General features: G+C 41.3%; 1 protein-coding gene across 6 annotated transcripts in view; it reads left to right on the top strand.

Annotated features, from left to right (window-relative positions):
• The window catches only part of MOBP (myelin associated oligodendrocyte basic protein), a 107,405-nt gene that overhangs the window by 13,733 nt on the left and 78,001 nt on the right, over positions 1 to 15,671 (top strand). The window lies entirely within an intron of this gene.

Genomic DNA, 15,671 nt, shown 5'->3' with positions numbered 1-15,671 from the left:
CTTTTTTGAATGGATGAATGGTTTTAATACAACATGGAAAATATAAAGATGGAGGCAGAAAGATTGCAAAATGAAACAGAGATAAGTGGCATTTCCCTTAGCCAAGGAAGTCAACTAGTGTAATTGTTATTGTGTGACTCAGATGATGGTCTTGGACACAAAATCTGGGAATGTAGTGCTTATTTCAGCTTCTGTCTCTGGCTTGGCCTCTTCTTTGCCTCTCCAAGAATGGAACCCCTGGAAAACCCAAGGCAACTTAGTAGCTATCATTGTTCACTAGATGTAAGTGGAGCAATAAATTAGCCCATCAGGTAATCTGAGTCTCTTCTTAAGTCCGCTGCTATGACCACAGATCATTTAGGTTTTTCTGTAAAACAATACAATTTGGGGCTGGGCATGGTGGCTCACGCCTGTAATCCCAGCACATTGGAAGGCCCAGGCGGGTGGATCACAAGGTCAAGAGATCGAGCCCATCCTGGCAGACATGGTGAAATCCCACCTCTACTAAAATACTAAAATTCAGCCATGGTGGCGCATGTCTGTAGTCCCAGGTACTTGGGAGGCTGAGGCAGGGGAATCGCTTGAACCTGGGAGGCAGAGGTTGCAGTGAGCCGAGATCATGCTACTGCATTCCAGCCTGGTGACAGAACAAGACTCTCTCAAAAACAAAAAACAAACAAACAAAAAACCTCACAATAATATGATTCGGGAGATTGGTTGTCTTCCCCATAATTCAGGAAAGAATGATAACAGGATTTGTTTAACCTACATTTATGTACATTCAAAATCCCACCATTTTCATAGGGGGAGACCTATCATCCTTATTTCCCTATTTCTTACACAACAAACACTGGATTAAGAAAGGCAAATAATTGTAAAACCTAGTACTCTTTGAAATTATAATACTTTCTATGGAGAGACCATTTTATGCTAAACCTTAATTTTTAAAGTACCAAGTCCTACATAACATCCCAGGGGACAGAAGCACCTGGGGATTTTTAAGACACTTTCAATCCAATCAGTGTCAGCGTTCACTCATTGAGTGGATGGTGCAGTAGAACCCTGAGGATTCAGACAGAAACTCTGCCCTCAAAGAGCTCACGCTGAGATCACAGACATACAGCTATGTTATGATACTGCAGTCCACAAATAGAAGTATGTACAAGTTATAAAGATGGCCCAGAGAGGGACAAATCTTTTTGAAAGATCAAATCCTGATGAGGCAAGACCTCAGTTGGGTTGTTAAGGATGGAGAAAAGGCATTCCAGGGAAAGGAAATAGATACTCAAAGGTACATCTTCTGATCACAGGATAATGCTTCTGGCCTGTACCAGCAAGAAGTGGTGTGGGAGATGAAGGACAGAGACCAAACCATGAGGGGTCTATGTGCCATGTTAATTGAGAAGCAAGGACTTGGTTCTGTAACTCAGGGGACCCTTGAAGTTTTCAAGTAGCGACAGATATGATCAATTTTGCATCATCTCTGTGGCAACATGGAGGATAGATAAGGGAAAAGTGAGTCTAGAGTCAGGGCTGGCCGGCAAATAAACGGAGAGACCAGCTGGACCCACCTGTCTCCTCAGCCTGTAGAAAATTGGACCCGCCTGTCCCCTCAGCCTATAGGAATATTCATCCACATAAAATTCCAGGGAAATTTGAGTGTCCATAAACTAAAACCATGCACTGTATAATCTTAGACACAAGAAACTGAAGGATACCATGTTATTTACATAACATTTAGAAAGCTACTGTACTTCTTGAACATTTATCTGGCCCCGCTATAATAAGTGAAGGTTTTACTCTTGAAATAGTTGCTATATCAATTATCTGTGTGCTAAAGATAATAACCTTAGGTCACACACCTTTTCCTTTCCCTTAGAATAGCTGGAGGCAGGTAAGAGTTTGTTCATCAGAAAGGACTTTTGCACAACTTTATGAGACAGTTGCAGGTGGGCAGTGTGGCTCTTGGACCACCTTAGTTTGTCCTTGCTGCCTAAAACAAAGCAAAACAATGAGGGCATTTAACATGGCTTTATTTTGTGTCCTCGCATGGGCCTTCAGAACAATTAGGACTCTCTTATTCCTTTACTTTTTCATAGTCTTGGCAGATCCCCACATCAGTGTTAGATTTTGGCATCTCGCTGCTTTCTGTGGAAAAGCACCCAGATTCCAAATAAATATGTGTATGAAATTTTCCATTACCTGGCACTGGTTTGTCACCCACACTCTACTGTTGAATCTTCATTGTCCTAATTTGTAAACATAATCATTGTCATGGAGACAAATGGATAAACAAGGACAGATAATGACATCCTTAGCGACAGCATGTAGCAGTTACAACCAACCTTCGGGTTCTACATTTTTGTGTTTTTGCTGCCGTGGACTGATGAACACAGAAACCATTGTCTTTCACTGTGTAAATCTACACTCAGAGGAAAGGGTCAGCCTCTGGCCTGAGAGGATTAGGAAGGTTTTAGAGATCACTAAAGGTTTCTAAGGGAGCTGGTGAATGTGGAATAAAATTACTCTTCAGGAAACATTGATAATTTTTATCACAGCTAAGGAGTTGGGGCTGAGCAGTTTTGGAAGGCTGTGGTTAGGCATATGTGAAAACCTGGACCAGGAATGGAATCTCTGGACCCCCAGTTAATATTCCAAAATAGCCTTTGAAGAAGCACCCGTGTGCACGCCTCACTTGCAGGAAGTTGTGGGCTCCTTCTGACAGCCTGGGGCTCCCTGGCCTGTGAGCATCCCTCGCACCAAGTGCAAGTCCAATCAATGGTGGTTGAATGAGCCCACCTCCCTCGCCAATGCCTCTGATTGGCTGCTTCCCCCCCGCCCCCCGCCTGACATCATTTCCCCCTGTTTCTGAGGACCAATTGGGATGGACACAAACGACGCTTCCTTGCTGTTCTTTGCCTTTCTCTGAATACTTCCTAGTTAAGAATATTTGTAATATGATTGCTAGCTATAAAATATACCTCTTTTTCTATTATTTCCCTATTTGTCTACTTTTTTCTTTTTGATTTATAGTTTGTTCTTAATGTAAACATCCTGGTTACTAAAACTATACATTCATATGTTGGGATATTTTCTTCTCTACAGTCACTGGTCTTTTAACTTGTAACTTCAAGTTGTATAAAATACTCTTTTTATTCTATAAAATAGTCTTTACGATTTGCTTTTCTCCTGTTCATGTTTGCTGTGTTAGAAGGAGCATGGTGTCAGGGTTAGGAATACATTCTAGTTTACCTTGGTTGAGCTCCTGGGACTCCATTTACTAGCTCTGTGAGCTTTGTTGAGTTATCTGACTTCTCTGAATATCTCATTTGCAAAACAGGGCTATTATGAGGTTATGGGAATGAAATGAGTTAAATACACAAAGCCCTTGAACACTGCCTGGCTTGTATCTCATTCCACTTGTTTGCTATTATAATTTTTTTCTAGGATATTTGTTCTAATTTCATCTTGTCTTTATTTAGGGTAATTTCCCAACTATATTAAATAAAATACGATAAATAAAAATGCCCCCTCTGTTGTGATCCATGCTGCTATACATATGTGTAGTGTATGTGTAGTGTATAGTATGGAAGTACATATTATACTTACAGCGTGCCCTCCGAAGTGGCTCTTCACCAGCTGTGTGTGAGAGTTGCTGTTTGTGGACACCCTTCATGTCAGGCTATTTAACTTTTACACATCTGATTCTTGTAGAATGGTATCAATTGTTATAATCTGTGTCTTTTTGATAATTGATGAATTTGAATGTATTTTCATATGCTTATGAGTCATCTGTGACTTCCTTCTCTGTAAATTGCCTTTTCATATGATTTGCCGAATTTTCTTTTTCTTTTTTTTTTTTTCTTAATGATTTGTGGGAGTTCTTTAAAGATTCTGGATAGGAATTCTTTGTATAGGATGTGTTGCATTCTCCTAGTTTTGTTAAACTTTTGACTATGTTTATTGTGTCTTTTGATGTACAGTTGTTTATTTTTTTATTTTTTTGAGACAGGGTCTGGCTTTGCGACCCAGGGGGCTAGAGTGCAGTGGTGTGATCACAGCTCACTGCAACCTCCAACTTCCAGGCTCAAGGGATCCTTTCATCTCAGTCTTCTGAGTAGCTGGACTACAGGCATGTGACATCATGCCCTGCTAATTAAAAAAAAAAAAAATTGTAGGGATAGTCTTGCTATGTTGCCCAGGTTGGTCTCAAACTCCAGCCTGGGCCTCAATTGATTGTGCCTCAGCCCCGCAAAGTACTGGGATTACAAGCATGAATTACCATGCCTAGCAGGTAGTTTTAAATTTTGATGTAATCATATCTCCCTGCAAATTAATTTTATAAACATTATTTGTTGATAAAAATCAACAAATTTGTTGAAGAATCCATCTGCCTCCTACCTATTTATAATAACATCCCTATCATATATCAAGTTCTCTTGTTAATATGAATGTATTTCTGAGTTCTATTTTTGACCCCACTGTTCCACTTGGCTATTTCTGGGCAATGCCACACTATTTAAATTACTATTGCTTAGTAATGTGTTTGGATATCTGGTATGAAAAGTCCTGCCATTTTTTTTTTTTTTTAGACGGAGTTTCGCTCTTGTTACCCAGGCTGGAGTGCAATGGCGCGATCTTGGCTCACCGCAACCTCCGCCTCCTGGGTTCAGGCAATTCTCCTGCCTCAGCCTCCTGAGTAGCTGGGATTACAGGCACACGCCACCATGCTCAGCTAATTTTTTGTATTAGTAGAGACGGGGTTTCACCATGTTGACCAGGATGGTCTCGATCTCTTGACCTTGTGATCCACCCGCCTCGGCCTCCCAAAGTCCTGCCATTTTTATCAGACTTTTCTTAGTCCTTTGATTCTTGGTGCTTTGCTCTTCCATCAAATCAGATTATAATGTGCCACAAAAGACCACTGGTGATTTTAGTAAGAAATGCATGAAGTTATGAATTCACTTTGGAAAAGTTTACATATTTATGATAAATATTTTTTCTATCTATGGATAATTTTTCTTCTATTTATTGACACATGCTTATACTTTCACTGAAGTTTTGAATTTTTTTCTCAAAACAATCCATACATTTTAGTTTTTGATTTATTTCTAGGTATTTCAGGATTCTTGTTGCTATTGTTAACAAATGTTTTTTCGGTTATTATTTTTTCCGTACTCCCTGTCTCTCTGGGTGTTCTCATATGTTCCCTCGGCTGTAAATCTCATTTGTATGTCAAATGCAATTCAATTGATTTCTGCCCCTCTCTCTTGAGATTTCTCAGTCCTCATGACAAATCATTCCCTTTTACAGACACTTGGAGGTTTCAGAAGTATCTCAGACTGAAAGTATCTAAGATTGAACTCTTGATTCTTCTCTTTCCCATCCTTAAATCATTCCCCCACCTTAGAAAAATAATTGGTCATCTACCTAACTTCTCTGGGAGACATGCTGGATGTCTGTGCTTCCTTGCTGACATTCAGTCTGACTTCATGTCCTATTCATTGTTAGGTTTCTTTTCTTGCTCATGCTGTACTCTGACCTTCCCAAGACCAGTCTATTAGGTGGCATCATCAGCACTTAGACATGTAGAAGCGTCTCAGGCTTAACCTGTTTGGAACATAGTAGGTGCTCAATTAATATTTGTTGAATGCATAAATGTCCAAAACTGTACTCTTACCTTTTTCCCCCAGCCTTCTCCACCTCAGTAAATTGCTTCATTGGGCATTTGCCTAAGTCATAAGTCTGACATTCATCCTTACCTTATCTTTTCCAACAAATTCCACATCCAATCTGGCCTCATGTTCTATTAATTTTGCCTCTAAAATCCACCTCCACTGTCAATGCCCTTGTTAAAGTCTCTTTTCCAGATTCCACTCCTGCTTACTTCCAATCTATGTTGCAAGGAGCTTGAGTGTTCTTCATGGAACCTAAATATGAAGATTTATCTCCTTTAGTCAAGACCTTCCAACACCTTCATATGTTTCCCATTCCTTAGCTCACCTGCCTGGTCTTGCTTATGGCTTGCCCTAACCTCAATGTTCCTTCCCTCACTGTGCTCCAGCCACCCTGTTCTCTGGTTTCTTGGGCACATCAGGTCTCAAGGCTTCTTTCTGGAACTGTTTTCTTCCTCATGTATGGGTGGCTCCCATGTATCTTTTGGATCTCAAATTAACTGCATTTCTTCCGGAATCCTTCCTTAGCCCTCCAATCTAAATTTGTCTCATTGCTATGTTGTTTCCTGCCACCCAGTTACTTCCTTTTAGAGCCTTAATCACATTTCTGTTATATATTGGATATACTACTCATGGGGTAAGAGATGGTCTGTTAATGTCTTCTTCTCTGTACCCTAAGCTCCGTGAGCATAGGGACCTTCTTTGTCTTGTTCACCACTTAAATGTACTCAATAAATCTTCAAATGGATGACTGTTAGTATTGTATTTGGCTGCATTTACCTTCAGCCATCTTATGTGTATATTCTTTGCACATATAGTCTGATGTCATCTGCCTTTCCTGTCAATGGGTTCTATTGTGCTCATAAATAATCTCAGCAGCTCCTATCTACTGTTCAGAGGATCCTTGTCAGCCTTAAAATTAGCACCAAGAATTGCTCTCCAGGGTACTAATATCTCAGCTATTCAAGGCGGGATCTGGGTATACAGTTCTCCCCTTGGCTCCTGGCCCAGCCCCTGGTGAGGGTGCTACCTCTCAAGGTGACTGAGGGTAACAGAGGGAGCTGTAGGTTCTCTCTAGCTGATTGCCACATTGACTCTTAACTGGCTTCAGCTGGGATGGCTGGCCACCCCAAGTTTCTGCCATATAATTAATGACCTAGCTTACTGCTGCTTTCAGTTTATATTAATAGAGGTATTTTCTTATGTCAATACAGCTTCTTCATAAGTATCTTTAAAAATGGATAGCTGGGATTACAGGTGCCCACCACCACGCTTGGCTAATTTTTGTACTTTTAGTAAAGATGGGTTTCACCATGTTGGCCAGGCTGGTCTTGAATGCCTGACCTCTGTTGATCTGCCCACCTCAGTCTCCTAAAGCACTGGGATTACAAGTGTGAGCCACTGCACTCGGCCTTTTCCTCAGTTTTTTCTAATCAATTGAAGGCATGAGGGTGATGGTGTGGATTTTGAGAAATTATAGTCATGTACTAGAAAGAATTAGGAAAAAGGAAAGGGAAGGCTTAGGGGAAACATGACCTAATTTGCTCGTCTTCTCTACTTTGTGAATTTATAGGGGGGATTCTGTGTCCTGTGGAGAGCATACTGAGGTCATTGAAGGGAACTCTTCCATTCTGTTCCTTAAAATGGGAACAAAGAACGAGGCCTGGAATAGGTAATTTATTATAACTGTCTTCACCTTTCTCTAGTGTCAGGCATGTCACAGTGATGTCATCCTCTGGACTGTGAGTGACCAGTTGATGATATCACTGAGGCCCCATCTCCCCTGCGTGGACAGGGTGGTACGGATTATAACAGACAATTCATCTCACCGGTCACTCATAAGTTGTGCTGATTCTTATTTACTTACCTTCTCTGGGCCTCAGTTTCTTCATCTGTAAAATAAGGATACATGCAATCTACCTCCTAGGATTATTACCAGGGTTAAATATATTAATAAATGTCATGAGCTTGGAAGAGTGCCCGACTCACAGTGAGCTCTCAATCAATAGTACTATTATTTGCTGTTGTTAATAGCTTATACTTCTCAATGGATGTGATTTAGCAAATAGTAAAATAACGTATTTTTGGTTTTTGTAATCCTTAATTTCACATGGTCTGGCAGCTCATATACCAAGAATCATGCCAGATAACTCAGATCATCAAGTTTCCTCTATGGTGTAAATGCATGTCCTTTCTGCAAAGAGAGCTGAGCGCCAGGTTTGGTGGCTGGAGGAGAAAATAGGATATGCTAGAGGCTGAGTCTTTGCCAGAGAGAAGGAGGAAGTAGAAAAAAGAATCGTTCTAGCCCAAAGAAGAGTGGGAAAGGAGAGAGAAAGAGAGAGAGGAAGCTAAGGAGACAGACATTTGTTTTCTCTTTTCTCTAGGTGAAAACTCGACACCATGGTGGGGGATGTGGTATGGTGTGGTAGAATCATCCAGATAGGTTTGAAATTGTTGGTGTGTGTATGAGGGGCAGTGACACACTTGAACAGGAATAGTGTAGTGTGGGCACTGCAAGCCCCTAGAAAAGGCTGCCCTCAGCCTCATCCGGCACGACTATGAGTAACTGCACAGCTTTGGCTGGGAGGCTGTCTAAGCCAATGGCCCAGAATAACGCTCTTGTTTCCCCACTTGTAATGCATGGAAACCAAACATTTCCTCGAATAGATGTGAAGGAGCAGGGAGGACAGCTGGACCAGAATAGGAGGCTACCGAGTCAGGAGCCTGGTGATCAGTGGCTTTGGTTGGATCAAGTGGTCAGTAGCAATGTGTGTCATTCATGCTAAAAGGCAGATGAGACCAGATGAGGCACCCCATGGCAGAGCCCAGCAGAGGACACCACCCAGAGAGCCACCCCTTCCCTCACTGCCATGAAGATACTCAGCTTTCTCGTATTCTTATCCACCTTGAGAAGGAAGAGAGGGAGGTGAGAAATAGTTGTGTTAGGGGACTGAACTCCAACTGACTACAAAGTAGGAAGGGACGGTTTCAGCTAGAAGTGATCGAGGCACCATAAATTTAGAGTTTTGGTTGCTCTGTCCATTCCACATTCTTTCTCAGCCAATATTCATCATGGGATGGGCTTTTAATATCACATGAATTCTACAATTACAGAGAAATAAAAAAGTTGTTCTTTTTTCTTTTTTTTAGTAAAATCAATCTCAATTTGAATAAATTTGAAATTTCTTGCTTTCTTTATTAACCTGAAGTTTTCTTCTTCAGTATATATTAAACATTTCATTCCTTAATTCACATAATAGATCTAGAGCCTGATCATTATTTTCCTGTGGAGTTTTGATATGTAAAGCCAGCGTGTTGATCTCACATAGGGTTCAGGTCCTGGGTGGATAGTGAAGGTCGAAGCTTGTCTCATACTCTTCCCATGTTGAGTTCTTTATACCAAGAGAAGACCAGACCCTTGCTTATGGTTGTGAGGGAGCTGAGTGAAAGAATTGAAAAACTATTCTGCTATCAAAATATAGACCTACATCTACCCTTCATTCTGCCAACTCTATACCCATTTACATGTCTGACTTCCTGTGATGCCATGCAGATATGAAGGGGATGTGGGCTGCAGCATGTCAACTTACCACTTGCATTGGCTTTCCTTTCCAGAGGATGCCCAGAACTGAGGGCCACCTGCAGTTTTCATGACATGATTATGCCACATCCCACTGCTTTCTCAGAAAAGATGATAGAAAGAAAGGAGGAAGGATGGGAAGAAGGGCAAACAATCCACTTTATACTCATGATTTTAATTTCCACTTCCAGCCTCTATAGGGAATGGCGAGGCTGTGTTTAAACATACCATGACACTGGTGGTTACATAGATCTTAATGCCATCTCTAGGACGTGTAGTGAAATGTGTATGTAGTGATTAAAGCTTGTGAATTAATTTGCACAAATTAGAAAAAGGCATAGTGTGTTTTTTCCCCTAAAGAGCCCAGTTTTAGAACTTTCAAGGTTAGTTAGGTCTTTTCCTCTGTTGAGCAGACATTTTTGCCTGAACCCGAGCAGAGTCCCCGACGAAACACAGGGCTGCTAGAGAGCATCTGGGGACAGGCACTAAGTGGCCAAGGGCTCTGCCGCTGCTGTGAAGGACACCCTTTGTTCATTCCCTCATTTTTAATCAAACATCCTATGAACACCTGTTTTGAATCAGGCAGCTGAATGAGGCTTATGGACAACAAATTTAAGGAGACAGTCAAACAGTAAGGGTAGCACTGAAGTTTCTAGATGCTTTCCTAGAATTAATCACAGGACACAAAGGAGGCATGATCATTACTCTCTGGGGGAAGGGAAAGATCTGGAAAGGCTCCACAAGGAGTGTCTTGACTTTGAGCTGAACCTTAAGGCAATGGAGGTATTTGCTGTGCAATTCTTGAGTGGTAAAAGACAGGGGAAGAAGGCGCCCTATGGACAAGTTCCAAAGGCTTGAGATAATCTTGTCTCTTAGGGGCTAGGAATGATTGGGTTGGGCTGAATGCCCTTACCAGAGGAGGGTTCCTTCTTGAATTAAAAGCCTTATTACTAAAGAAAGATCATCTTCCCATAGACTTTTTGCCTACCTTTTATTGACTAGAATGTGGTCACATGGGGGAGTTGTATAGATTAAACCAAGCATATAGCATGGCCAAACAAAATCAAGGTTTGTTACTGATTAAGGGGAGAGTGGATATTAGGCAGTCTACTAGTCATATTAACCATTAGGAGTTTGCTATTTTAAAATTATTATTGTATGATGTTGGGGATTTTACTTAAATTCTTCTGGCCTCAATTTTCTCATCTGTAAAATGGAGATAGTAGGAACTACCTGGAGGGTTGTTTTGGGGAATCACAAATGTTAGATATAAAGTATATGGAACATCCTAGGTGCTCAATGAACGGTGGAGAGGTTTCTGTCCTCCTTTCTTTGGATCCTTCTATTCGCTTTCTTCTCCTTCTTTGAATGCTTGCTTCACTTTTCTCTTCTCTAGTTTTAGATTATATGGAAACATCTGGAAAGCGTAGAGAAGATTATCTTTTACAATTTCAAATTTGGTTATTTTTCTCTTCATCCTGCCAGAGAGCTCATAATCATCTTTGCTTGCAATTATGTTTTGTGAAAACGTCATGCAGTGTTTTTAATTTGTTTTTAGCCACTAAAGTAAATAAAGATGTGATTAATGCTTAAGTATCATCAGAGATAAATAGAGTGTGTCTAAAAAATTCAGCAGAATTAGACAGGTCATTTGAATGAATTCTCCTCAGCGAAAGGAAAATAGAATTTATTAAGCAAGTTATTTACATTAGTTACAGTGCTAGGTTCATTTTTTATTTACTTTATTTCATTTCATATTTCAAAGGCCCCCTGAATTAAGTATTATTATTTTTACAGGAACTGAGTGTACCAGTTAGGAACGTATTTGGTTACTTGTAACTGAAATAATAGTGGTTTATAAAAGGTGGATGTTTGTCTCTCATGTAAAAGGTGTTCAGAGTTCAAGAGTCAAGGCCTGAAGCAGTAAACTCCACAGTCCTCCAGGATTCAGGCCCCTCCAGTCTTTTTCTCCACCACCTCACAGGAAGTGGCTTCACCTGTGAGGTTGAGCTGTGGTCCAAGATTGCTGCTGCACCCAGGAGTGAACTGCTAGACCACAGTTTGTGCACATTTTTATCCTCACTAGATAATCCCAAATTGTTTCCAGAAATGCACAGTCTTTGCAAACACACATAGAACAAGGTCATAAAGCAAATTTGAACAACCGCTGGAGTCATTGTCATAGCGACTGCTTTCTCTAACTGTTAAAACTAGAAGCCAATGTAACAAAAATAACTCCATACATTTGGGAATTTCACAACAGATTTTGTAATAACTGATGAACCCAAGAAGAACTCATCCATAATTAAAATGAAGTGAAGATTAAAAATTTATATTAATATTTGTGTTATGCAGCTAAAGTTGTACACAGTGGAAAAGGTTATAGTCATATATGAAGCATTTGACTCAATAAGAAAGAAAAAGCAAGAACACAAAGATAAAGAAAATGGAAGAAAAAAACTATAGGCCGGGCACAGTGGCTTACACCTGTAATCCTAGCACTTTGGGAGTCTGAGGAGGGAAGATCACTTGAGCCCAGGGAGATCCCGTATATACAGAAAAAAAAAAAAAAAAAAAAAAAAGCTGGGTGTAGTTGCATGCACCTGTAGTCCCAGCTACTTGAGAGGCTGAGGCAGGAGGACTGCTTGAGCCCAGGTGAGTGAGGCTGCAGTAAGCTGTGATTGCACCACTGCACTCTAGAATGGGCTACAGAGTGAGACTTTGTCTCAAAAAGAAAAAAACAAAGAAAAGAAAGACGCAAAAAAGAAGTTATAAGTGCATACAGAAATGAATAAACTAGAGGAGAAAAGAACAAAGACAAGAAAACAATTTCCTTACTTTTGAAAAAAGTAATGAAGTAGATAACTTCTGACAAGAGTACTCAGAAAAATGAGAGAAGATACAAATATAGAATATAAACTACAAAGGGGATCATAATTACAGATTTTACTACAGATTTTACAAACTGTAAGAGAACACTACAGATAACATGAACTTGAAAAGTGAATGATTTTTTTCAACAATATAGATTTGAATAATGTGTAAGGTGTGGTCCCACTTTTTATTAACTATATGTTTACATGTAAATATTCTCAAAGAAAAATTAACATATTTTACAAGTGACTAACCATGGGTAAGCATTTAGGAATTTGTATTATTTTCTTTTTCTTTCTTTTTGTTTTTTGAGACTGAGTCTCGCTGTGTTGCCCAGACTGGAGTGCAGTGGCACAGTCTTGGCTCACTGCAAACTCTGCCTCCCAGGTCCAAGTGATTCTCTTGCCTCAGCCTCCCAAGTAGCTGGGATTACAGGCGCCCGTCACCACGCCCAGCTAATTTGTATTTATTTATTTATTTTTGAGATGGGGTTTCACTCTTGTTGCCCAGGTTGGACAGCAATGATGTGATCTCGGCTCACCATAACCTCTGCCTCCTGGGTTCAAGTGATTCTCCTGCCTCATCCTCCCGAGTAGCTGGGATTACAGGCATGCGCCACCATGCCTGGCTAATTTTGTTTTAAGTAGAGACGGGGTTTCTCCATGTTGGTCAGGCTGGTCTCAAACTCTCAACCTCAGGTGATTTGCCCTCCTTGGCTTCCCAAATTGCTGGGATTACAGGCGTGAGCCACCACACCCAACCTGGCTAACTTTCATGTTTTTGTAGAGACAGGGGTTTCACCATGTTGACCAAGCTGGTCTCGAACTCCTGACCTCAAGTGATCTGCCTGCCTCGGCCTCTCAAAGGGCTGGGATTACAGGTATGAGCCACAGCACTGGGTGTATTATTTTCATCCATCCGAGTTTTCTAAGTTTCAGCAGTGAACATAGATTTTTAAATCCACTAACGGACTAGAGGCGAGGAGCTGCAGAAGTGTCTGTGTGTCACATTCCCTCAGGGCCCATCCTAAGCTTACTACTAGTCCCCAACAGGGACCCTTCTGGCTACAGAAGGGTCTTTATTGTTGTGAAGTCTCCAAACTCCATTCTCTACCTTTCTCTTCTGGAGTGATTTGTTTCCCCAACGTTCAGTCTTTTTCACCCTAGGACATAGACCCATGATCTCTGAGCCTTAACCCACCCCTGGGTCCATCTCTAGTCCCCGAAGGCTAGTTTGGCCCTGGAACCTGGACTCCTATTTTTTGGGAGGAGGGTTGAGTCTTTAAGAAGCACAAAGCAGTGTTGGACCTGGTTAAAGTGCACAGGATGTTGGAGTCACACAGATGGGGATTCAAATCCCTTCCTGTCTCTCATGGCTTATGGACTTAGTCGTGTTCCTTAGACTCTCCATCTTTAGTTTGTTGATAACACCATGTTATAAAATGAGATAAAGTATACAAAACAACCATACACAATGGTGCTCAGTAAATTGTTACTTCTTTGCTGTTAGTATTTGCTTTACTTAAGGAAAAACTTTTAATAAAACAAATTCAATTTAACAGTTTAATTCAGCAAAGAACAATTCACAAATCAGACGGTCCCCAGAACCAGAATAGGTTCAGAGGGACTCCAGGGCTGCCACACGGTCAGAAAACACTGACGGAAAGAGAAAGGAAAGTGACAAATAGAAACCGAAAGTGAGGTACAAAAACAGCTGGACTGGTTACAGCTGGAACTTTCCTTATTTGAACACAGTTGGCTATGATTCGCCAAAGCTCTGTCATTGGCCAAAGCTCTGTGATTGGTATAAGACTGGGTTAAAATGTACACACCTAGTTAGGTTACAGTTTACTATGTACAAATAAACCATTAGGCGGAACTTAAAATATATAAGGATGTGGCTTTAGGCTAAAGTTAATTTAACAGCCTGTATTTCCAAGGAATTTACTAGCAATGCTGGTGTGTTAGGAAACGATGAATCTTGTTTAGCATGCGGGGCTTAGTGGTTTGAAATTGGAGGGTGGCATGGGGCCAACAGTTGGGGGAGGCAGTATATAGAACTACTTAACCAGGTACCCCAACTAAGTGCTGTATTTCTGCACTGGGGAAGAGTTAGGAGCCTAGTCTTTTCAAAAATATAAACATTTTACTGAAGGAGGGAGAAAATATTATTTTGAAAGTAAGATGCATTTTCAGGTGGTTGTGCTAGGAATGGCAGGGTTCTTCCAGGGAGGAGAATTGCTTTTTTCATGATCACCTATTGATAGATAACTAGAGGTGATGCTGCCCCCTGGCGGACATGGTCAGGAGAGACAGTAAGGGAAGTTGTCACGGAGTAAGAAACAACTTTTCCCTCCAAAGTGCTAGGGGAAAAGATGGCTGGGCAGGGGTGCAGATGGGCACACAGTGACCCAGGCATCACATCAGCGGGAGCAGTGAATGGGATTTGAGAATGCAATTAGGGAAGGAACTCAGAGTCACAGTGGACTTTAAATCTCCTTCTTATCCCATACTAGTTATTTCTTAAAAAGTTGGGGTAAGAGCTAGATTTTCTGTTATTTGTGATGGGTGCCTGAGCCGTTTGGGAAAAGGTGACCCTAGCAGGCTGGAGGAATTGGGAATATCTGGGTTGCCTGTGAAAAGCTGAGTAACATAGTCTCCATGTGCTGGGCACCTGAACAAATTACTCTTGAAGGTTAGTCCTGAAGTGTTTCATTTCATTATTGCCCATGGGAGGAGAAACTAGCTGAACTTAGTGATCTATGTAGGACTTGGGGAAGGGCTTAGCAGACGTTTAGGGTCTTTGCAATGAATCTGACCCTATAAGTCAGTTGCAGCTTCTCACTGGTCTATACATACCTGTCTGGATAAAGGGCTCTTTTGAGTATATCTGATCATCTCCTCCTTTGGAAATTCAGCAATTTCTCTCCTAGGAGACTGCTACTCATCCTCCCTCTCTGAATACCTGTTATGCCTTCTTCCTGCAGCTTGAGGGCAGGTCCAGTCCTTGTCCTGGGAGCCTTCCCTTGCCTGACTCCTCGCTGAGTTCATATCTTATCCATGCCCAAGGCTGTGCCCCCTTCCATGAGGTAAACGGCTCTCAAGATGAGAGCTTTAGGTCCGGCATTTTGGGTGCCCATTTCTTCATGGATGTCCTTGGCTCTTTAAACTCACAGTATCTCAGACTAATAAGATGATCTCCCTCCTTCTCATCTAGTTAGACCTCTGATTAGCAGATGGCACAACTGTGTTCCCAGTCACCTGGGCTCGACAGTTCATAGTGAAAGGTAACTCTTGTCCTGACTCATTGCCTGTGTCCTGGCTCTATTACCTCTCCCTGGCACGATGAGGGCTCTCAGGGTAACGCAATTCACCTCTGTGTATCTGCTTAGGTATCAGCCATTCCCAAGCCCTCATCTTCAGCTAGATGAAATGCTTCTGTCCATGAAGTTTTACCTGTGTTATCTATCATATTGCCCTCTCTTCTGTCTTTTCATGCCATTGCACCAGCACATTCTTATGTTCTAGAGCATGCCGCCTTTG

Source organism: Aotus nancymaae, unplaced genomic scaffold (assembly GCF_030222135.1).
Source record: "Aotus nancymaae isolate 86718 unplaced genomic scaffold, 86718_ANA_hifiasm-v0.15.2.pri h1tg000038l, whole genome shotgun sequence".
NCBI classification, from domain to species: domain Eukaryota; kingdom Metazoa; phylum Chordata; class Mammalia; order Primates; family Aotidae; genus Aotus; species Aotus nancymaae.
The sequence above is the reverse complement of the archived record's forward strand: the minus strand, read 5'-3'. Positions and strand labels throughout refer to the sequence as shown.